This window comes from Pseudophryne corroboree, assembly GCF_028390025.1.
Source record: "Pseudophryne corroboree isolate aPseCor3 chromosome 10 unlocalized genomic scaffold, aPseCor3.hap2 SUPER_10_unloc_2, whole genome shotgun sequence".
In the NCBI taxonomy this organism is placed as follows: Eukaryota; Metazoa; Chordata; class Amphibia; order Anura; family Myobatrachidae; genus Pseudophryne; species Pseudophryne corroboree.
The window spans coordinates 750,001-775,071 of NW_026967473.1; the positions used below are offsets into that span (position 1 = coordinate 750,001).

The window sequence follows — 25,071 nt, forward strand, 5'->3', positions numbered from 1 at the left end:
CGGAACCTCGTCTGTGTATGCAGTACTGGGAGGTCTCCGCAGGGTGGCACCTCATTACCGGTGTGCACCGGAACCTCGTCTGTGTATGCAGTACTGGGAGGTCTCCGCAGGGTGGCACCTCATTACCGGTGTGCACCGGAACCTCGTCCGTGTATGCAGTACTGGGAGGTCTCCGCAGGGTGGCACCTCATTACCGGTGTGCACCGGAACCTCGTCCGTGTATGCAGTACTGGGAGGTCTCCGCAGGGTGGCACCTCATTACCGGTGTGCACCGGAACCTTGTCCGTGTATGCAGTACTGGGAGGTCTCCGCAGGGTGGCACCTCATTACCGGTGTGCACCGGAACCTTGTCCGTGTATGCAGTACTGGGAGGTCTCCGCAGGGTGGCACCTCATTACCGGTGTGCACCGGAACCTTGTCCGTGTATGCAGTACTGGGAGGTCTCCGCAGGGTGGCACCTCATTACCGGTGTGCACCGGAACCTTGTCCGTGTATGCAGTACTGGGAGGTCTCCGCAGGGTGGCACCTCATTACCGGTGTGCACCGGAACCTCGTCTGTGTATGCAGTACTGGGAGGTCTCCGCAGGGTGGCACCTCATTACCGGTGTGCACCGGAACCTTGTCCGTGTATGCAGTACTGGGAGGTCTCCGCAGGGTGGCACCTCATTACCGGTGTGCACCGGAACCTCGTCTGTGTATGCAGTACTGGGAGGTCTCCGCAGGGTGGCACCTCATAACCGGTGTGCACCGGAACCTTGTCCGTGTATGCAGTACTGAGAGGTCTCCGCAGGGTGGCACCTCATTACCGGTGTGCACCGGAACCTTGTCCGTGTATGCAGTACTGGGAGGTCTCCGCAGGGTGGCACCTCATTACTGGTGTGCACCGGAACCTCGTCTGTGTATGCAGTACTGGGAGGTCTCCGCAGGGTGGCACCTCATTACCGGTGTGCACCGGAACCTTGTCCGTGTATGCAGTACTGGGAGGTCTCCGCAGGGTGGCACCTCATTACCGGTGTGCATTCCAGGACCCCTGCCCAATTAACTATAAAACTGCAACTACTTCAGAATAGAAATAATACAACGTACACGGTCATGCACTCTTGAAACAAAAAATAAGAATTTACTTACCGATAATTCTATTTCTCATAGTCCGTAGTGGATGCTGGGACTCCGTAAGGACCATGGGGAATAGCGGCTCCGCAGGAGACTGGGCACAAAAGTAAAAGCTTGAACTAGCTGGTGTGCACTGGCTCCTCCCCCTAGGACCCTCCTCCAAGCCTCAGTTAGGATACTGTGCCCGGACGAGCGTACATAATAAGGAAGGATATTGAATCCCGGGTAAGACTCATACCAGCCACACCAATCACACCGTACAACCTGTGATCTGAACCCAGTTAACAGTATGATAAACGAAGGAGCCTCTGAAAAGATGGCTCACAACAATAATAACCCGAATTTTGTAACAATAACTATATACAAGTATTGCAGACAATCCGCACTTGGGATGGGCGCCCAGCATCCACTACGGACTATGAGAAATAGAATTATCGGTAAGTAAATTCTTATTTTCTCTAACGTCCTAAGTGGATGCTGGGACTCCGTAAGGACCATGGGGATTATACCAAAGCTCCCAAACGGGCGGGAGAGTGCGGATGACTCTGCAGCACCGAATGAGAGAACTCCAGGTCCTCCTCAGCCAGGGTATCAAATTTGTAGAATTTAGCAAACGTGTTTGCCCCTGACCAAGTAGCTGCTCGGCAAAGTTGTAAAGCCGAGACCCCTCGGGCAGCCGCCCAAGATGAGCCCACCTTCCTTGTGGAATGGGCTTTTACAGATTTTGGCTGTGGCAGGCCTGCCACAGAATGCGCAAGCTGAATTGTACTACAAATCCAACGAGCAATCGTCTGCTTAGAAGCAGGAGCACCCAGCTTGTTGGGTGCATACAGGATAAACAGCGAGTCAGATTTCCTGACTCCAGCCGTCCTGGAAATATATATTTTGAGGGCCCTGACTACGTCCAGTAACTTGGAGTCCTCCAAGTCCCCAGTAGCCGCAGGCACCACAATAGGCTGGTTCACGTGAAACGCTGAAACCACCTTTGGGAGAAATTGAGGACGAGTCCTCAATTCTGCCCTATCCGTGTGAAAAATCAGGTAAGGGCTTTTATAAGATAAAGCCGCCAATTCTGAGACACGCCTGGCTGAAGCCAGGGCTAACAGCATTACCACCTTCCATGTGAGATATTTTAATTCCACAGTGGTGAGTGGTTCAAACCAATGTGATTTTAGGAACCCCAAAACCACATTGAGATCCCAAAGGTGCCACCGGGGGCACAAAAGGAGGCTGTATATGCAGTACCCCTTTGACAAACGTCTGGACTTCAGGCACTTTTTGGAAGAAAATCGACAGGGCCGAAATTTGAACCTTAATGGACCCTAATTTTAGGCCCATAGACAGTCCTGTTTGCAGGAAATGTAGGAAGCGACCCAGTTGAAATTCCTCTGTAGGGGCCTCTTTGGCCTCACACCACGCAACATATTTTCGCCAAATGCGGTCATAATGTTTCGCGGTTACATCCTTCCTGGCCTTTATCAGGGTAGGGATGACTTCTTCTGGAATGCCTTTTTCCTTCAGGATCCGGCATTCAACCGCCATGCCGTCAAACGCAGCCGCGGTAAGTCTTGGAACAGACAAGGTCCCTGCTGGAGCAGGTCCTTTCTTAGAGGTAGAGGCCACGGGTCCTCCGTGAGCATCTCTTGAAGTTCCGGGTACCAAGTCCTTCTTGGCCAATCCGGAACCACGAGTATAGTTCTTACTCCTCTCCTTTTTATGATTCTCAGTACTTTTGGTATGAGAGGCAGAGGAGGGAACACATAAACTGACTGGTACACCCATGGTGTTACCAGAGCGTCCACCGCTATTGCCTGAGGGTCCCTTGACCTGGCGCAATATCTGTCTAGTTTTTTGTTGAGACGGGACGCCATCATGTCCACCTTTGGTTTTTCCCAACGGTTTACCATCTCTTGGAAGACTTCTGGATGAAGTCCCCACTCCCCCGGGTGAAGGTCGTGTCTGCTGAGGAAGTCCGCTTCCCAGTTGTCCACTCCCGGAATGAACACTGCTGACAGTGCTATCACATGATTCTCCGCCCAGCGAAGAATCCTTGCAGCTTCTGCCATCGCCCTCCTGCTTCTCGTGCCGCCCTGTCTGTTTACGTGGGCGACTGACGTGATGTTGTCCGATTGGATCAATACCGCCTGACCCTGAAGCAGGGGTTTTGCTTGACTTAGGGCATTGTAAATGGCCCTTAGTTCCAGAATGTTTATATGAAGAGATGTTTCCATGCTTGACCACAAGCCCTGGAAATTTTGTCCGTGTGTGACTGCTCCCCAGCCTCTCAGGCTGGCATCTGTGGTCACCAGGATCCAATCCTGAATGCCGAATCTGCGGCCCTCTAGTAGATGAGCACTCTGCAGCCACCACAGAAGAGACACCCTTGTCCTTGGCGACAGGGTTATCCGCTGATGCATCTGAAGATGCGATCCGGACCATTTGTCCAGAAGATCCCACTGAAACGTTCTTGCATGGAATCTTCCGAATGGAATCGCTTCGTAAGAAGCCACCATTTTTCCCAGGACCCTCGTGCACTGATGCACTGACACCTGGCCTGGTTTTAGGAGATTCCCGACTAGCTCGGATAACTCCCTGGCCTTCTCCTCTGGGAGAAATACCTTTTTCTGGACTGTGTCCAGAATCATTCCTAGGAACAGGAGACGTGTCGTTGGAATCAGCTGCGATTTTGGAATATTTAGAATCCACCCGTGCTGACGTCACACTAACTGAGATAGTGCTACTCCGACCTCTAACTGTTCTCTGGACCTTGCCCTTATCAGGAGATCGTCCAAGTAAGGGATAATTAAAACGCCTTTTCTTCGAAGAAGAATCATCATTTCGGCCATTACCTTGGTAAAGACCCGAGGTGCCGTGGACAATCCAAACGGCAGCGTCTGAAACTGATGATGACAGTTTTGTACTACAAACCTGAGGTACCCTTGGTGAGAAGGGTAGATTGGGACGTGGAGATAAGCATCTTTGATGTCCAGAGACACCATATAGTCCCCTTCTTCCAGGTTTGCTATCACTGCTCTGAGTGACTCCATCTTGAATTTGAACCTCTTTATGTAAGTGTTCAAGGATTTTAGATTTAAAATTGGTCTCACCGAGCCGTCCGGCTTCGGTACCACAAACAGCGTGGAATAATACCCCTTTCCCTGTTGTAGGAGAGGTACCTTGATTATCACCTGCTGGGAATACAGCTTGTGAATGGCTTCCAAAACTGCCTCCCTGTCGGAGGGAGACTTTGGTAGAGCAGACTTCAGGAACCGGCGAGGGGGAGACGTCTCGAATTCCAGTTTGTACCCCTGTGATACTACCTGCAGAATCCAGGGGTCCACTTGCGAGTGAGCCCACTGCGCGTTGAAATTTTTGAGACGGGCCCCCACCGTGTCCGAGTCCGCTTGTAAAGCCCCAGCGTCATGCTGAAGACTTGGCAGAAGCAGAGGAGGGCTTCTGCTCCTGGGAAGAGGCTGCCTGGTGCAGTCTTTTTCCTCTTCCTCTGCCCCGGGGCAGAAATGAGTGGCCTTTTGCCCGCCTGTACTTATGGGAACGAAAGGACTGAGTTTGAAAAGACGGTGTCTTTTTCTGCTGAGAGGTGACCTGGGGTAAAAAGGTGGACTTTCCGGCCGTTGCCGTGGCCACCAGGTCCGATAGACCGGCCCCAAATAACTCCTCCCCTTTAAACGGCAATACTTCCATATGTCGTTTGGAATCCGCATCCCCTGACCACTGTCGCGTCCATAACGCTCTTCTGGCAGAAATGGACATAGCACTCACTCTTGATGCCAGGGTGCAAATATCCCTCTGTGCATCACGCATATATAGTAATGCATCCTTCAAATGCTCTATAGTTAGTAATATACTGTCCATATCTAGGGTATCAATATTTTCAGTCAGGGAATCCGACCACGCAACTCCAGCACTGCACATCCAGGCTGATGCGATTGCTGGTCGCAGTATAACACCAGTATGTGTGTATATACCCTTCAGGATATTTTCCAGCCTTCTATCCGCTGGTTCTTTGAGGGCGGCCGTATCAGGAGACGGTAACGCTACTTGTTTAGATAAACGTGTGAGCGCTTTATCTACTCTAGGGGGTGTTTCCCAACGCGCCCTAACCTCTGGCGGGAAAGGTTATAGTGCCAATAATTTATTAGAAATTAGCACTTTTTTATCGGGGGAAACCCACGCTTTATCACACACCTCATTTAATTCATCTGACTCAGGAAAAGCTACTGGTAGTTTTTTCACTCCCCACATAATACCCTTCTTTGTGGTACTTGTAGTGTCAGAAATGTTCAATGCCTCCTTCATTGCCGTGATCATGTAACGTGTGGCCCTACTGGACATTACGTTTGTCTCCTCACCGTCGACACTGGACTCAGTATCCGTGTCTGGGTCTGTGTCGACCCACTGAGGTAACGGGCGTTTTATCGCCCCTGACGGTGTCTGAGACGCCTGGACAGGCACTAATTGATTTGTCGGCTGTCTCAAGTCGTCAACAGTTTTTTGTAAAGTGCTGACATTGTCACATAGTTCTTTAAATACAACCATCCAGTCAGGTGTCGACTCCCTAGGGGGTGACATCACTAATACAGGCAATTGCTCTGCTTCCACATCATTTTCCTCCTCATACATGTCGACACAATCGTACCGACACCCAGCACACACACAGGGAATGCTCTGATAGAGGACAGGACCCCACTAGCCCTTTGGGGAGACAGAGGGAGAGTTTGCCAGCACACACCAGAGCGCTATATATATAATATATATATATATATATATATATATATATATATTATATATATATATATATATATATATATATATATATAGGGATAACCTTATATAAGTGTTACTCCCTTTTATAGCTGCTGTTTATAATTTAGCTGCCAGTAGTGCCCCCCCTCTCTCGTTTTTACCCTGATTCTGTAGGGACTGCAGGGGAGAGTCAGGGAGCCGTCCTTCCAGCGGAACGGTGAGGGAAAATGGCGCTTGTGTGCTGAGGAGATAGGCTCCGCCCCTTCACGACGGCCTTATCTCCCGCTTTTTTCTGGAAAACTGGCAGGGGTTAAATACATCCATATAGCCCAGGAGCTATATGTGATGTATTTCTTTTGCCATCCTAAGGTATTTCTGTTTTTATTGCGTCTCAGGGCCCCCCCCCTAGTGCCCTGCACCCTCAGTGACCGGAGTGTTTAGTGTGCTGAGAGCAATGGCGCACAGCTGCAGTGCTGTGCGCTACCTTAGTTGAAGACAGGAACGTCTTCTGCCGCCGATTTCACCGGACCTCTTCGTTCTTCTGGCTCTGTAAGGGGGCCGGCGGCGCGGCTCCGGGACCCATCCAGGCTGAACCTGTGATCGTCCCTCTGGAGCTAATGTCCAGTAGCCTAAGAAACCCAATCCACTCTGCACGCAGGTGAGTTCGTTTCTTCTCCCCTTAGTCCCACGATGCAGTGAGCCTGTTGCCAGCAGGACTCACTGAAAATAAAAAACCTAAAATAAAACTTTTACTCTAAGCAGCTCAGGAGAGCCACCTAGCATGCACCCTTCTCGTTCGGGCACAAAAATCTAACTGAGGCTTGGAGGAGGGTCATAGGGGGAGGAGCCAGTGCACACCAGCTAGTTCAAGGTTTTACTTTTGTGCCCAGTCTCCTGCGGAGCCGCTATTCCCCATGGTCCTTACGGAGTCCCAGCATCCACTGAGGACGTTAGAGAAAGGGAGAGTTATGCTAACGCTCTTTCTTCAAAGTCCATAGGGTCCACAGGGGAGATAATAGGGTGTAGGTGGTGGTTAGGACCAGACACCAAACACTAACACTTTAACAAATGCCAGGATGCTCCGCCCACAGCTCGAGGCTATTCATTTTTGTTAACAAGCTGATGGCAGAAGCAGGATAGAAGGAAGGCTGGTACACACAAGAATACACTCACACGCTGTGGAGAAGGGAACCCATAGAAGCCAGGTGCGTCAGGGTGGGCGCCCTGTGGACCCTATGGACTTCAAAGAACAGTTAACAAAAGGTAAGTCTACCATAACTCTCCTTTTCTTCTTCAGCCTCCACAGGGGAGACAATGGGGATGTTGTTCAGCTGACGTGCCACAACGGGCTGCCCACAAAAGGATCCATAGAGCGAGTAGAATGAGCAGAGGCGGCATCAGCCTGCGTGTAACCCTGTGAGATAGTCGTGCGAAGCCATCTGGCCAGCTCCTTTTGTGGAATCCATAGAGGAGAAAGAGGGAATACGATTGGTACGATCCACGTATATCCGAAGGACACGGACCACATTCAAGGAAGGTAGCCAGGACGAATTCGAAGAACAGCCCTGTCCCGATGAAAGATCGAAAAAGGGAAAGCACCTCCAAATCTGACACGCTTCGGGCAGATGCAATAACCATAAGAAATAGACGTTATGGTAAGAACTTACCGTTGATAACGTGATTTCTCTTATGTCCACAGGTATCCACAGGATAACATTGGGATATTGTCGAGCGACAGCGAAAATGGCACCAACACGGTCACGAGCTTTCTGGCCTCCCAGGATGCATTGGGGCCTTCACCATATAGTCCCGCCCACTGACTCAGTCAGATCAGTTCTTTCCACAGCGATTATAGGCAGGAACATCAGGCAGAGACCTGTACAGGCGATAAGAACACACATGCACACCCTTCCATACAAGAAGGAAGAGGTTTTAGTGATTGTCTAGATCCTCAAATCAGCTGCGTCAGGGTGGGATCCCTGTGGATACCTGTGGACATAAGAGAAATCACGTTATCAACGGTAAGTTCTTACCATAACGTATATTTCTCTGGCTGGGTCCACAGGATAACATTGGGATTCCCAAAACCAATTTTAGTGGTGGGGACGCTCCTGATTACACAGGAGGACCTTTCGCCCGAAGTCTGCGTCATGAGAGGCAAAAGTATCCAAGGCATAATGTCTAATGAATGTGTTTATGGAAGACCATGTGGCTGCCCTACATATCTGTTCTGCTGAAGCACCCTGTTGTGCTGCCCAAGAAGGACCTACCTTACGTGTAGTGTGTGCAGAGTCATTAGCCGGAACAGGGAGATCTGCATGAGAATAAACTTCTGATATTACCATTCGGAGCCATCTCGCCAGCGTCTGTTTACTAGCAGGCCATCCTCTTCTATGGAATCCGTAGAGGATGAAGAGAGAATCTGTTTTCCTGATGGCACTAGTACGATCTACGTAGATTCTTAAAGCCCGGACCACGTCCAGTGACGCTTCTCCCACAGATAGTCCCGATACCTGAAAAGCTGGGACTACAATCTCTTCATTCAGGTGAAACTTTTATACCACCTTTGGAAGATAGCTAGATCTCGTTCTGAGAACTGCTCTGTCTGGAAAAAAACTTAGGAAAGGAGACTTACATGATAATGCTCCTAAATCTGACACTCTTCTGGCTGACACCATTGCCAGTAGAAAAAGAACTTTGTTTGAACCACTTGAGAGAGCAGATCTTAAGTGGTTAACGGTTAAAGGACCCTGGAGAAATTTAAGAACTAAATTCAAATCCCAGGGAGCTGCAGGAGGAACAAATGGAGGTTGAATATGTACTACTCCTTGAAAAAAAGTACGTACATCCTGTAAATCAGCAATCTTCTGCTGAAACCATACAGTTAACGCTGAGACTTGAACCCTCAAGGAAGCAGCTTTCAACCCCTTATCCAATCCTGCCTGAAGGAAATCCAAAATCCTAGTTACTTTAAAAGATCTCGGATTGAAATTTTTTCCAGTACACCAATGAATATAGGCTTGCCATATTCTATGATACACACGGGCCGAAGAAGGCTTTCTTGCTCTAAGAATAGTTTGGATTACTTGTTTCGAAAATCCTTTAGCCTCTAAGATAGAGGTTTCAAAAGCCACGCCGTCAAAGATAGGCGATCCAGATGACTGTGACAACAAGGACCCTGCATTAGCAGATCTGGACGTTGAGGGAGCAGTAATCGGTGCTTCCATGGACATTCTCAACAGATCTGTGTACCAATGCCTTCTTGGCCAAGCTGGAGCTATTAGAATGATCGCTCCTTTTGCCTGTTTTATCTTTCTCAATACTCTGGGTAACAGAGATATTGGTGGGAACAGATACGCCAGCTGAAACCTCCATTCTACTGACAGTGCGTCTACCAGGACTGCTCCTGGGTCCCTTGTTCTCGATCCATACCTTGGAACTTTGTTGTTCAGACGAGACGCCATAAGGTCTCTCTCTGGTAGACCCCATCTGTTCACCAGTGTCTGAAACACTTCTGGGTGTAGTGCCCATTCGGTTTCCTGAATGGTGTGCCGACTGAGAAAGTCCACTTCCCTGTTTAGTACACCCGGGACAATACTGCTGACAATGCTGGGAGATGGAGTTCCGCTTATTTTAGAATGGGAGTTACTTCCTCCATCAGACTCTTGCTGTGAGTTCCTCCTTGATGATTGAGGTATGCTACTGCCGTCGCATTGTCTGAGCGGATCTGGACTGGTCTTCCTTGTAGATTGTCCTTTGCCTGAACTAGGGCCAAGTAAATGGCTCTTATTTCTAACAGATTTATTGGCAGGCGACTTTCCCTTGCGGTCCATTTTCCTTGGAACCATAGGCTTCCGAGTACCGCACCCGAGCCTTGCAGACTGGCATCTGTTGTCAGGACTTGCCACTCTTTTATCCAAATGGGTCTCCCCTTGTTTAAATGGTCTGTCTGTAGCCACCACGCTAGAGACCTTTTTACATTTACTGGAATCTTTATCATCTGTTTCTTTATCGTCTGGTGATTTCCGTTCCATTTGGTCAGAATAAGGTGCTGCAATGGTCTGGAGTGGAATTGCGCATATTCCACCATGTCGAAGGTTGATACCATCAGACCCAACAGTCACATTGCTGCATGGACTGACATTGTCTGAGTGTGCAACGCTTCCTGAGCCATGACCTGCACCTTGACTATTTTTTTCTCTGGTAAGAGAACTCTCTGTAGGTCTGAATCCAATATGGCTGCCAAATGAACCATCCGCTGTGACGGATTCAGGGACGACTTTTCCCAATTTATGAGCCACCCGTGTCTCTGTAAACAAACTATTGTCTGTTAAAGATGGCTCAACAGTAAATCTTGCGACTGTGCTAAGATTAACAGGTCATCGAGGTATGGGAATATTCTTATCCCCTGTTTGCGCAGACAAGCTGCCATAACCACCATGATCTTGGTAAACACCCTGGGTGCTGTAGCTAGCCCGAAATGTAGAGCTTGGAACTGGAAATGTTCCTGGAGGATGGCAAACCTGAGGTAACACTGATGTGATAGTGCTATAGGCACATGTAGGTAAGCATCCCGTACATCCAGAGATACCATGTAATCTCCCGGTTCCATAGCCAACATTATGGAGCGTAACGTCTCCATGTGGAACTTCGGGATCCATATGTATTTGTTCAACATTTTCAGATTTAGAATTGGTCTATATGACCCATTTGTCTTCTGGATTAGAAATAGATTGGAGTAATACCCCTGTCCCCTTTGTGATGGAGGTACTGGGACAATCACACCTGACTGCAGTAATGTTTGGACTGCTTCTTGCAGGGCATTGGCCTTCGACTCTATACGAGACGGGCTGGTGCAAAAACATCTTTGAGGAGGCTGCCTCCTGAATGGGAACCCATACCCCTGAGATACTACCTTCTGCACCCAAGCATCTGTTGTTGACTGTTGCCATATGTGTGCAAAATGAAGGAGTCGGCCCCCAACCCTGGAATCCTCCAGGCGGAGGCCCGTCTCTTCAGGCTGAGGGTTTCTATTCAGGTTTGGAAGCTGGCTTTTTCCTAGCCCACTGCTTCCTACCCCTGGAGTTAAACTGGGGTTGCTTAGGCTCCTCTTTAGCTTTGCTTTGCCAACGAAATGAGCGAAAATTTTAAACCCTTGGACTTAGGGTTATAACTAGCCGGAAATCTGACCTTCTTTGATTCAGCCTCTGATTCTAGGATATCCGATAAAGGTTTCCCAAACAATATATTACCAACAAAAGGCAATGCTTCCAATTCTTTCTTGGATTCCGCATCTGCCTTCCAGGTCCGTAGCCAAACTGCTCTGCGAGCGACAACTGTCAGGGCTGAAGCTTTAGACGCAACTGTACCTACATCAATTGCTGCTTCTTCCAAATACTGGGCAGATTGTCTTAAACGGCAAAAACAATCCTTTTGCTCCCTAGTAGGAGAACCGATGTCATTCTCTAGTTCCTCTATCCATTCGCCCATAGCCTTTGCTACCCAGGCAGAAGCCATAGCAGGTCTTACCACTGCTCCTACTAGAGAAAAAATATTTTTCAACAGGCTCTCTACCCTTCTGTCTGTGACATCATTCAATGAGGTAGATGACAGTGGTAAAGCAGATTTATGCACGAGTCGCAGAACATGTGCATCTACTTTTGGAGGAACTTCTCTTTTCGAACAATCCACAGCTGGAAATGGATAATAAGAATCCCATCTCCTAGGAATCTTGTACTTTTTACTGGGCGCTGCCCAAGACTCATCCATCATTTCCGTCAGCTCAGCGGACGCTGGGAATTCAGTTTTCACTGATTTTGTTCGTTTAAATACAGGTGCTTTAGCTTATAACACTGTCTTGGCTGGTTCTTCCAACAAGAGAACAGCCTTCACAGCATTAATGAGTTCAGCTACATCTTCTGAACTAAAGCTCTGCGACTGATCATCATACGGAGTTGAATCTATTGTATCATCATCATCCGATGTATCATCTTGTGTAGTCTGCCACACAGACGTATCTGTCTTAGTCTTACCTACCCCTTGGTTGCTTGTAGAGGCTACTGGAACCAAACCATAGGAAGGGAGCTGCATGTATAGGTTCATAGTGTAACCTAACCCCTGAGGTGGTGCTACCGGAGTTAACCTGTCCGCTATTGAAGATAGAGTCTTTGCGAACATATTCCATGGTGGCTCTGTTGGTGGTTGAACCAACTCCTGTTTTTTACTTTGCTGAAAAGCAAAACAGTTTGCACACAACCCCTCATAAGTGACCAATTGATTCATATCAATTACCCCTGACTTACAAGATAAACATGTTAGGGTTATAGGAGTGCTTGATAAATTCTCCTCATCACTTTTGCCGCTCACAGACATGATAATAAACTATTAATGACTACACAATTTGTGACTGAAAATCACACTATATGTCAGTATATAGAGGTGAGATCAATCTGACCACAGTGCACCTGAATTGAGGGTCAGAACAGGACTGACATTACACAGAAAAGTCAGCACGCATACTAGCAGTCAGTCACATGTTAAAGCATTAGACATTGACATATGAGAATACAACCTCCATAATAACTTATATATAAGTAGGAAAATTGTACTTCTGTTTTAAACTGGTTCTTTTTTCAACATAACATGCAGAAAACACAGTAATATACAGGTCTCATATGCAATAGGTACTAAAAATTAACAATTCATACTAAAGAGTAGAGAGAATTTTTAGTACTGTATACCCTGCCTCCAGGGAGCGGGATACAGGGAGACTCACCACACTTCCATATCCAAGCACATACGCTCGTAAGACGCTGAGTGATTCAGACGCTACTGATATACACTACCGCTCTTGATAACAGATAATGGACACGGACGCTCACCAATGGACACGGACGCTGAGCGATTTCCAGGTGTATGCAGACGCTAAGGCCTGCGACTCGGTCTGGGCGGCTTTATCTCCAGTGTACACAACCGCAGCGTCTAAGCTGCGACCGAGTACCCTCGTGGTAGCGTCTGAGCCGGAAGTGAGGTCATTCAGTTCATGAAACGAGAGACACGCGGGAACTGGCCATGAACTCGGAGGAGGGACGGCCAGGAGAGCGTCTGAATCCCCCTGTTGACTTAAACTCCCAGGATCGCGGCCTCTACCTAGTCCTGGCGCCTATGATCCCCGGAGCGTAGCGCTGTCACACTCGAGATGTTCGGCGCATCAACACACTGTTTGTAGTCTCCCCCAAATCAGCGTAGCTGTGTCCTGACCCCTCTAGTAAGAGGAAGTCCATATACTCACTGTCTCCCCATGCTCCGGCCACAGCCTGGTAACGTCTGCTGGACCTGCTAGAACATCCGACACAGACGCCCGTCGAGACAGCACTGATACCTGAAGGTAAGCGTTGTTGCGACCCAGTGGGGAGTTGTTGGAGCGACTCTTTCTAGAATGCGTTGAAGACGCTGTTAAGATAAGTCGCTCAAAAAAACAATATAGTAAGTCTATAAAAATAAAATAATAAAAGCTTGAGGCTGCTCTCACAGCAGCCCTATGACCATGCGGCTTCCTGCCGCACCAAGCAAAAAACTGATCTGACTGAGACAGTGGGCGGGACTACATGGTGAAGGCCACAATGCATCCTGGGAGGCCAGAAAGCATGTGACCGTGTTGGTGCCATTTTCGCTGTCACTCGACAATATCCCAATGTTATCCTGTGGATAATCCTGTGGACCCAGCCAGAGAAAAAGACTTTGACATTTGCCATTTGAGGTCCACCGATTCCAGGGGTTCAAACAAAGGCTCCTGAAGTACCTGGAAAACCACTGGCAAATCCAATGATCTGGGCCACAGAGAGAGAGAAACCTTTGGACCTTTGACGGTGTGGATCTTGAGTCACCCCTTCTAAGACAGACAGGCTAGTTCCAGGTGTAGACAGAGACCCCGGGGTAAATATACTAAGATGGGAGTTCTATTTAAGATGGGATGTTGCCCATAGCAACCAATCAGATTTCAGGTATTATCTTTTTGAAGGTACTAGATAAATAAGTAGAATCTGATTGGTTGCTATGGGCAACATCCCATCTTAAATAGAACTCCCATCTTAGTAAATTTACACCCTTGAGACAACAACTCTGGTCATAGCAGAAGTGGAAATGGAGCGTCTATGGAGAGACTCTGGAGATCAGAGAACCAATGGCGCCTGGGCCAGGCTGGAGCCATCAACAGGACGGTGCCTCCTTCTTGCTTGAATTTGCAAAGAACCAGAGGGGAGGGAGACTGAAGGGAAGAGGTGCACAAGACGGAAGATCCACGTCACTGTTAGGGCGTCCACAAAAGCTGCTTCGGGATCTCGTCCTGGACCAATCCACAGGAACCTTGTGGTTGTGTCAGGAGGCAATGAGGTCCACGTCCGGCAGGCCCCACTTGTCCACCAGTAGCTGGAAGACCTCTGGGTGTAGAGCCCACTCGCCGACGTGCAAGTCATGACCACAGAGGAAATTTGCTTCCCAGTTGGGGATGGAATGAACTCCGCCGAGATGGACAGGAGATGGCATTCAGCCAATCTGAGAATGTGAGCCACTTCCTGCATTGTCAACAGGCTGCGAGTGCCTCCCTGATGGTTGAGATAGACCACCGCAGGCTGTGTCAGACTGGACCTGGACCAGTCTCCCGTGGAGACATCTCGTCTGCTGGCAGGAAAAAAATTTGTACCCGAGAATCCAGGACAGCTCCCAGATGTAACAATCTTTGAGTAGGCATAAGGGAGGACTATTTCCAATTGATTAGCCAGCTGTGTGTTTGCAGGAAGGCAATAGTCAGCTGAAGCTGGCGATAATAGAACCTCCAGAGTGTGTGTGTGTGAGGATCAGCAGGTCATCCAGGTATGGGAGTAGTCTGATCCCCTGACGATTAAGCTGTGCCGCCATACCAGCCATGATTTTGGTAAAGACCATGGGAGCAGTAGAATGACTCAAGGATAGTGCCCGAAATTGGAAATGTTGGAGGACAGCAAACCGTAGGAACCGCTGATGAGAGGGTGCTATAGGTATACACAGGTAAGTGTTCTGAATGTCCAGAGACACCGTAAGGTCCAGAGGCTCCACACCCAGGATAATAGAGTGGAGGGTTTCAATACGAAACCTGAGCACTCTGATAAACCTGTTTAGGGATTTGAGATTGAGGATAGGGCTATGAGATCATTGGGTTTAAGAACAGGGTAGAGTAAAAACCTGCCTTTCGCTGTGATAAAGGGACCGAGATTACTACCCCAGAGTGCAGCAGGAACTGAACGGCCTTGTGGAGTGCTAAGGCTTTGCTCGGGTCTGATGGGGGTCCTGTATAAAAGATTTGCTGGGAGTTGGAAGTCTGGCAAGCCCAGGTCTGCTTGGCCATGGGCTTGAAGGTCTTTGTGGAAGCTGACTGCAGAGGAAAGGACTGTCTTTTAGTCTTGCTTTGGGGGCAAAAGGACGGAAAGGAAGACGTCCAAGACTTTGGGGTAGATGCTGAGGGCAGGAAAGAAGTTTTGGAGGCTGCCAGGGAAGCCACAATTTCGTCCAATTCTGTGCAAAACAGAATTTCCCCAGCGTAAGGCAGTCATTCCAGGGCCCTTTGAGTCCGTGTCAGCTTTCCATGAGCGTTACCAGGGAATGCGGCGGACTACCACCGAGGCAGTGGACGCCTTGGAAGCCAGACCAGTATCCAGTGCCGCTTCCCCTAAGTAGTAGGCTGCGTCTTTGATATAGGTGATGTGGGGCAGCTGTTCCCGGGCAACAACAGAGGGTAGGCTTTCCTCCAGAGCCTCAGTCCAGCTCTCAATGGCCTTAGCCACCCAGGCAGCGGCCATAGCGAGCCGAGTAACAGCTGCTGTAAGGGAACAGACAGATTTGAGGCAGGCTTACATTTGTCTATCCGTTGTCTCCTTTAAGAAAGATGCTGTTGGCATAGGTAAAGTAGAGGTTTTAACCAGATGTATTACATGGGAATCTACAGCTGGGGGAACCTCCCACTTCACAGTCTGGCACAATCACCAGCTGGGATAGGGTAAAATGAAGCTGGAACTTTTTACCAAGGGGTACTCCATTCTTCACGCATGAGGTCAGTAAGCTGATCAAACTGAAGAAATTCAGCCTTAACTACCTTCTAGCACTTAAAAGTGGGGCTTTTGGTTTAGAAGTAGGCTCCTCCACTTCTATCTTAAGAACGGATTTGACGGCCCTTACAGTGGTATATCCCATGTAGATTGATGCTCCTCCTCCCCTGAGGGGAACTTGGTGAGAGCGGCCTTTCCAGATGACGCCACAGAATCTGACAGCTGCATAGACGGAGGTTGGCACAGCACACCTAGTGACGTCAGTGGGTAAGGGTCTGTCACCCGGTAACATCTGCAGTAGAGGTGTAGCTAGACTCTACACTGAGGTACATCCACCAAGGAGGGGGCATAGCGGTGACCGGTGTAGCAGAGTGTATCTGCTGAGGGAATCCCAGGGGAGGAGGCATAGCGGTGACTGGTGTAGCAGGGTGTATCTGCTGGGATAATCCCATGGGAGGAGGCATAGCGGTGACTGGTGTAGCACGGTGTATCTGCTGGGATAATCCCATGGGAGGAGGCATAGCGGTGACTGGTGTAGCAGGGTGTATCTGCTGGGGGAATCCCATGGGAGGGGGCATAGCGGTGACTGGTGTAGCAGGGTGTATCTGCTGGGATAATCCCATGGGAGGAGGCATAGCGGTGACTGGTGTAGCACGGTGTATCTGCTGGGATAATCCCATGGGAGGAGGCATAGCGGTGACTGGTGTAGCAGGGTGTATCTGCTGGGATAATCCCATGGGAGGAGGCATAGCGGTGACTGGTGTAGCAGGGTGTATCTGCTGGGGGAATCCCATGGGAGGGGGCATAGCGGTGACTGGTGTAGCAGAGTGTATCTGCTGGGGGAATCCCATGGGAGGGGGCATAGCGGTGACTGGTGTAGCAGGGTGTATCTGCTGGGGGAATCCCATGGGAGGAGGCATAGTGGTGACTCGTGTAGCAGTGTGCATCTGCTGGGATAATCCCATGGGAGGAGGCATAGCGGTGACTGGTGTAGCAGTGTGTATCTGCTGGAGGAATCCCATTGGAGGAGGCATAGCGGTGACTGGTGTAGCAGGGTGTATCTGCCGGTGGAATCCCATGGGAGGAGGCATAGCGGTGACTGGTGTAGCAGTGTGTATCTGCTGGGGGAATCCCATGGGAGGAGGCATAGCGGTGACTGGTGTAGCACGGTGTATCTGCTGGGATAATCCCATGGGAGGAGGCATAGCGGTGACTGGTGTAGCACGGTGTATCTGCTGGGGGAATCCCATGGGAGGAGGCATAGCGGTGACTGGTGTAGCAGTGTGTATCTGCTGGGGGAATCCCATTGGAGGAGGCATAGCGGTGACTGGTGTAGCAGGGTGTATCTGCCGGTGGAATCCCATGGGAGGAGGCATAGCGGTGACTGGTGTAGCAGGTTGTATCTGCCGGGGGAAACCCATGGGAGGGGCCACCCATGGGAGGAGCCACCGCTGGGGTTGCTAGGTGGTCCACTACCTGTGCCAGCATCAGACAGCAGAGCTCTAGCATACGTCACAGACAATGCAGAATATGATATACATATAACTGCAATGGGCACTAAATCAACTACACAGACCGCGCTGGCTGGCAGGTGTCAAAGTCAGAAAATTATCTCTATGCACACTACCATATTTGCACCTCACACAGGTCCGTGCTGCGCATGCGTACGCTCTCCCGTACGTGCGCATACTCACAGTCGCGGGCACCCGCAGGCGCATGGTATGCGTATTTACGGTAGAGTTTCTGTGGTTGTAGCGTGCGACTCAATCATTACATATTTTCACTAATAATGTATTTTGTAGATCATGGTCCCTTTGATAGATTCTGAAAGTTTGGTTAATATAGAATGTTTATGAACAGAGGAATCCCTCTTTGTGTGATACGAAGGGTCAGACAGGAGTAATACAGTGGTGTTTAGTATCCATCGGAAGAATATTTAATTAGAAATATTCCGGTGTTGGTTTGAAGCAGATCAATCGCTCGTGCGAATAGTTATGGACATAAGAAGTTTATGAACATTTACTTTATTTGCACTTTATTACCCATGCGGCGGGAAACCCAGTTTCCCTCCCACCTGAGCAGTTGGAAATAGTCACAGCCCACCTGTATGAATCAACCTATGACCTTTTGTTATAATGCGAAGCCGAATTCCTGTGTCCAATGAACAATGAGATTGTAGGGACCATTGAATTGTATTGTGTGTGGGGCATAAATAGGCAGGCCGACCGTATCCAGTTCTCTCTCCTCAACGGTTCTCATTGCTGATAATCGGGAGCTGGATATCGAGGCGCATGCGATCGTTCCCCTTGTGCGTAAGTTTTCTCCGTAATCATATTGTCTTACTGTGAGCCATCTCTCTCTCTCTCTACTCTTTCTCTCGTATTTTCCTTTAATTGTATTGTATTGTATTTCCTGTGTAGTTTATCTGGTTAGTTGGTTTATGTTATATTGTAGTGTATCATTTGTACTGTGATTCCTTTTGCAAGTATAATAGTTATAATACATATAATAGGTTTCGGACCCTAAGCCCAGGTATCTGTGTATTCTTTATAAGGGTTAAGTATTCTCTGAGCGTCGGTGACGCTCAAGCAGCTTTGTAGTTAATCAGGTTACACCAGGTTGCACTTACACTCTGTCTCTACACTAAGGTATACTGTGTATCTCACTGTTAAAGGTATAGATATAAAGGTTTAAACGTTGTAAGCGTCTGCACCGCTGGTGATCTCCTCGTGGTCCCGAGCGTCCGCTACGCTATAGCGAATCATTACGTTAGTCGGCAGCCAATAGCGTGCCTGCCTGTGATCACTGGGCCGTAAGCGAACGTGACGCTTGAGCGTCTCGACTACGGTTGAGCGATCGCTACACAATTTGCGTACCCTTACGGTACTTCTTACGTAGATAGCGTACAGTGTTCTTAGACCTCTTAAAGTGATTTATATACGATAAATATTTAGCTTTATCAATTGGAGGCTCGCCCGTCCTTCACATATCTGCACTAGGTAGATCAGCAGACATTATCCCTCAGCAAAGGGCGGGAGGTTGTATCCCTCGTAGTGCTGACAGGATAAGCATCTGCTTCACTTAGGTAAAGAGTGCTGAAGGAATCCGGGAACCGGAGGTAAGAACAAAACGCTAGTGTCTTTTAAAACTGTTTATTTTTTTGTCTTGCGTACACACGCACGCACACATATATATATCTGCATTTCTTTTTCTTTTTCATTTTCGTATATCACTCTCCTGTCTGCCAGTTTTTATAGTTGATAGAAGTGCTAAAAGAGAGTTGCCGTTATTTCATAGTTTAAGAGTAAAGGTAATATAGTTAAAAGATAGACAAACACACAGTTTCGCCTGGGAGATAAGGCGAAGTCAGTGTGGTTGTGTGGTAGATGATCAAGGATCATCTACATTGATAAAAGTATAAATTTGTGTTACGGTGGATCTGTGCTTTGCGTATACGTGTCTCTAACAAAGACTTGCGTACGCAATCCAAAGGCCGACGCACGCAGCGTATATTACGCAACGGAGCGTCCGGTTACGCCCACGTAGCTCAAGTCACGATAAGTTGATTTTTAACGCAAAGCGATAAATAACGCGAGGCGAGAAATAACGCAAGTCTATTTTTGGGTGTCCGAAATTTAATTAACAGATCCTGCTCCTAATTGGTAACACACCTGATCTGAAGAAAAATTTCTGCGCAGAAATAGAAATAGAAAACAAAAGTGTACATGTGATGAGTGAGTGTTTTTACAATTTTTAAAGGTTGAACCACAAGAAAAGTCGAGTACTCGTGAGGTACATGCGTGTAAGTGACGTGCACGGTGGCTAGGGAGGCATCTCTGGTTAAATATACAATTTTGAGCATTAGAGTATAGCAGACCAGGAGGTCATACTGTAACAAGACCAGGAGGTCATACTGTAACAAGACCAGGAGGTCATAACAGACCAGGAGGTCCAGGTACAGCCGACAAGGAAGTCCGCTATACAGTTCACAGGCACAACACCGAAAAGGGTTGGTGCAACACCCATATAGGCCATATAAGCTCTGGCTGAAGGAATTCGCAGTCGTAAGTTTCGATTCCATTGGTCTTTCCGTACATAAGTTTAGTTGTTTGTGTACTGAACGACTGGACCGCACGTAATTGTGTACAGTAGTTAGTAATCTGACCTAGTACCATTAGAGTAAAGGGGTCACAAACGCTATCTGTACACTCTAACGTGATTTGTGTAATTTTTTTATTTTAAGGGAAGTTCGCTGCTCACTCAGGAACTATCCAGCAACCAATAGTTACTGGAAAGAGTAAGTGTTCTTCGGATAACCCTCGCATGTTCCAGTAAACAAAGGTTTTTTTTAGGTGCCCTGGGTCGAGTGCGCCAGCACCATGTCGGTGTGATCAGGTCGCATTGGTCGGCGTGGGCGAGTGAGTGGGGTACTCGGTAAACCGCCACCGTCAGCCTATTTTGAACAATCTGGTTTTCTGTAAGGGTTAGCTGAAGACCTTGATATAGATCAGAGGTAGAGCAAGCAACGCCTGCAGAGTTATGGGGGCCAGTTGTTCAGGTAGGGGGCGATCAACCTCGGTTCGGGTTGATCCTGTAAACCGTCCAGTAGGATCGGCCAGGTACGTAATGTGTGAGAAATATGGAAGTCACACAGAAACTTTATGTGATGAATGGGAGAGAATGACTGTACATGACGGGGAGAAATTCCCAAGAATAGGTAGCTTCAGCCCAGAGGTGTTACAAAATTTAAGGAGGAGGATATGTCTCATTAAACCAGCAAAGAGACGAAGCAAACATTATGATTATTTGCAGTTATGGCAACAGGAAAGTGAATTACGAAGAGATTTAATTGACTTTTCTGACTCTTATCTTGAGGGGAGAGACATGGCAACAGGGAGGATTGTGGTTGCGGAGAAAAGCACAGGGGTGAACAATAAAAACGCTCTTAGCAACTGTAGTATAGCTAATAAGAATAAGTGTAATAAATGTAACAATGATTATTGTAATGTTGTTGAATGTACAACTATTAACCTATGCAAGTTGCACCCCATGTCAAACTTCCCTCAGGAATACAAACAAGAAAGTGAGCCCAGAACAATGTCGGCACCTCTTCCAGAAGCCATCCTACAAGACATCCAGGTGGACACGATCAAATCGGTAAAGGCAATAATCAAACCCCCTAACGGAGGGTCAGGTGAGGTCGTGTCCACAGGTACGTACAATGTTTTATATCACGCACCAACAGATGAACCACATATTGTAAAACCAACACCAGATGATGTAATTGAGTTTAGTCCTGTCAGGGTGATCACAGTCCCCAATGGGAAGACTGACGATCAGGGAACCATTCCCGTCAAGGACAGTGCAATGCGCCATCCCTGGTCCCGGACAGAATTGAGATCAATCATGTCTGATTACCCAGATCCTAGGAAAGATCTAACTGTATGATCAAAGATTCACAGAAGGTATATCAACTCCCTAGACAACGACATAATCATGGTATCCAAGGAATCAGGTAGGTACAGGGAAAGCGGTTGATGGTGATGAGCATCCAAGCGTTTGAGGAGGCATCAAATCAACCAAAACCCCAGGCCATTGGCACATGGAGGAACTTAAGGATTTGTGATCTGTGCAAAAGAGAAGGGCATTATGCCAGCAACTGTAATAACCCACATAAAGTCAGACCCCCTAGACGTGAAAATGAGCAAAAGTTATGACACACCAAATTATAATCAGGGATCATATAGGAAGGATTTTGAGCCACACCCATGATAAGTAGTCAAGAAAGGTGATCATTAGGACTGGAGGTAAGCCTGAGGTAACGGTTAATAAATTGGGAGGTCATTCACTGAAGACACAGGAATGACCAGGTGAAACGTTGTAAATGTATTTGTGAAGAAAAATGTTTTTCTCTCTCTCTCTCTATCCCCATCTTTGACGATTATTGGTAAGAATTCACACATCGCATATCCACTTGGTCCTTGCAGAAGTCTACCGAACCCCAGCAGGACCTATCCGCCACAATGTATTTCTGGCCAGATACAAACAGTGGAGTAATGCAGGTGCTGGTGGGGAGGGACTGTTCAAGGAGACCATTAGACACGTAGATATGACAGCCTGATAATGCTAACAATGTTTTCTTAATGTTGAAAAATGTTTGATAAAAATGCTTTGTTTCTCGTTTCCTATTGTTGTTTGTTGTTGAGTTATGTAATATATATACATATGAAGTGTTTTCTCTCTTGTTTTTTTTGACTCTCTCCCTCTTCTCACTCATGTTTTCATGGTTTAAAGATGGTATGTCACCCCTCAGTTGGACCAATGGTAATGCCAGATTTTTGCTCCTTACAGAAAGATCGCTGATTAGGAAGGAATATTGCATCACCAGAATGTTCATTTGGAAGACTGAGAGACAGCACCTTTGAGAGGACAGCAGAACAAGAAGAACAACAAGACGAGAGAACTTATTATCGTAACAAGTTCTCTCCCCCTCAAACTGATTTCTTATACCCCCTTTACAAATTTCTTCTTTTCTCCTCCTGTAAGATGGACTTGCCCCAAGAGACTGTGATATGGATTTTCCTGTTGACCATGATGTTGACCAGAACAGTCTGTTTCGGTGAGAGTACCAGGGAGGTCGAGAAAGGATCCAGAAAGGTCCTGATGACTGAGACGGAGGTGTAAATTTCCAATAGCAACCCAATCACCAAGCAAAGGCGAGTACCGGGCACGATCTAACAACCATGTTATTTGTAAACAATTGTGAAGGATTGTTAGTTCAAAAAGAAAACTGTATCTGTAGGCTCTGTGACAATGGTTGAGGATGGATGCATAAAGAAATGCCAATCCAGTTTTAATATCCATATGGACCGGCATCCATTGAGTGACTATCACTCCTTAGTGGGTAATGTGTTAAACAAAACAGATTGTTGGGTATGCTCTCAAGTACCTCAAGGTCATAGCAAATCAGGGCTAGTACCATTTCCTTTAACGATAGGGGAGGTACTTGAGTTAAATGGTGGGAGACCGGTGGACAGGAGGTTTAATATCTCCAGCCCTCCTAGTTTGAAGCTCCACCAATACCATGTGGATAGGTCCCTATTATGTTTCAACATCTCCAATCCCAGAAAGCCGGGAAATTGGGAAGTGTCATGGAGTAACCACACCATGACCTTTTCGCATAGAGCAGATAGAATGCCTACAGATACAGAGCTTGTACGCCACATAGCCAGTAGAGGAAAATCTTTCCGGTATAGGTACACCTTAGGAAATAGGATTACGAGAGTTGGAGAAGTATCACCAGGATACTGTGCACATATCGTACAACCTGATACGTGTATTAAGCAGATGGAAGAATTAGGGTTAGGAGATTTCACCTGGAAGGTGTGTAATATGGTTATGTCCTTCTCCGTCCCATATGTTCTCCCCGATGATGCATATTTCATATGCGGGAGAAAGGCGTACAAGTGGCTTGCCCCAAACTCTGAAGGATTGTGTTATATTGGAAAAGTATTGCCTGAAGTAATGACTGTAACACATGACAAAATGAAAGACATACATCGTGGTGCCCAAGCTCCTTATACTCACACCCACTACGAGCACGTTGTTAAAAGACACCTGATAGAGAAGACAGAGCATCCGGCCTCTGATCTGATAAGTGAATCCACCGGGATTCAATTCTTAATCGCGTTAGATTTCACCCGCACCGCTAGAGGAGTGCTAAATTATAAATACATATCGGCGCTCGCAAATTTGTTAGATAATATCACTGAAATGTATGATGACACGTTTAGATACACTGGAAGAGAACTTCAAGCTTATAAAACAGAACTGGTACAGCATAGAATGGTTCTTAATTACCTCACAGCAGTGACAGGCGGATATTGTGTTACATTGGCAACACAGTACGGCGTGAAATGTTGCACGTATATCACGAATAGCACCGAGGATCCGGTCGAGGTCATAGACCAAAAGATGGACGATATTCTCCAATTGAAGTGGGAATTTCGCCGAAAACACAATCTCACTCTTGCTGCTGTAGGTAATGAGCTGACTGGTTGGGTGTCATGGTTGAACCCGCGAAATTGGTTCTCCGGTTTGGGAGACTGGGCTCAAGGAGTCATAATGGATGTTGGGAAGTTTCTACTATGTATCTTAGGTGTCGTTATATCGATTGGATTGATATTTAGATGCGGGCAGGCTTTAATGAGGTGCAATCGTCGTACTAAGGTAATGAGTTTGAGGAGTGAGGAAACTGTAATTAACCTGGATTTGATTTATGACCCAATGATAGAAACAATGATGTGATGAAAATGCGATTTCTACGGTCCGTTTCTTTCACCTGTTTTTCTGGTTTTTCTCCAAGATAAAAAGACCCACTTGGACGAGGAAGTTGATGAGACGCTATACAGACAACGGATGGACCAAAGAAGGAGTTTTGACCACTTGAGATATGGACATTTGATGAACTTTGCCATGGATCCCCAGTTTCCCTAGAATTCTTAAAATTACGCTAGCCCAACATTTTTTTGTAAATCTAATGGCATTGACAAAGCTTATTGCTCACGCCTAATGAGCAAAACAGCGCAAAGAAGACGACTTTCAACTGATACCGAACAAAACTTCAACCGACAGATGTACATTAACCTGACATAGAATACCACCGCATTTACCGTAATTATGTCTTTTCTTCATTTCTACAACCCTCAGGTGATGACACACATAGTATAGGGAATACAGGCACAGATATCAGCAATCACATATTCCCCCATTCATGTATCATCAACTAAAATGTGCTCCCCATTTTGTTCAAAATCCGAAAAGAGCTCGGTAAAGTTTGACAGCCCATCCACAGACCCGTACCACGGGATAAGAAGGAATTCAAATGTATACTTCGCAATACCTCGAAGCTTGATTTACAACACGTACGGCACGATGATACATGACCCCCCAAACACGGATTCATACACACATGCTTCTGCTATCTCACTAGGTCATACCCTCTTCACACCTACTCCGCTCTCCTCCCTTACCCAACCATGGAAATGAATTAACCCCTAACATATATTTTTCTCCTTTTGAAATGTTTTCAGGAAGTGGCAGTTATTATTGACTG

At 47.4% G+C, this 25,071-nt stretch overlaps 1 protein-coding gene across 5 annotated transcripts in view; it reads right to left on the reverse strand.

Annotated features, from left to right (window-relative positions):
- The window catches only part of MTOR (mechanistic target of rapamycin kinase), a 634,684-nt gene that overhangs the window by 435,702 nt on the left and 173,911 nt on the right, over positions 1 to 25,071 (reverse strand). The gene's annotated exons all lie outside the window — the stretch shown is intronic.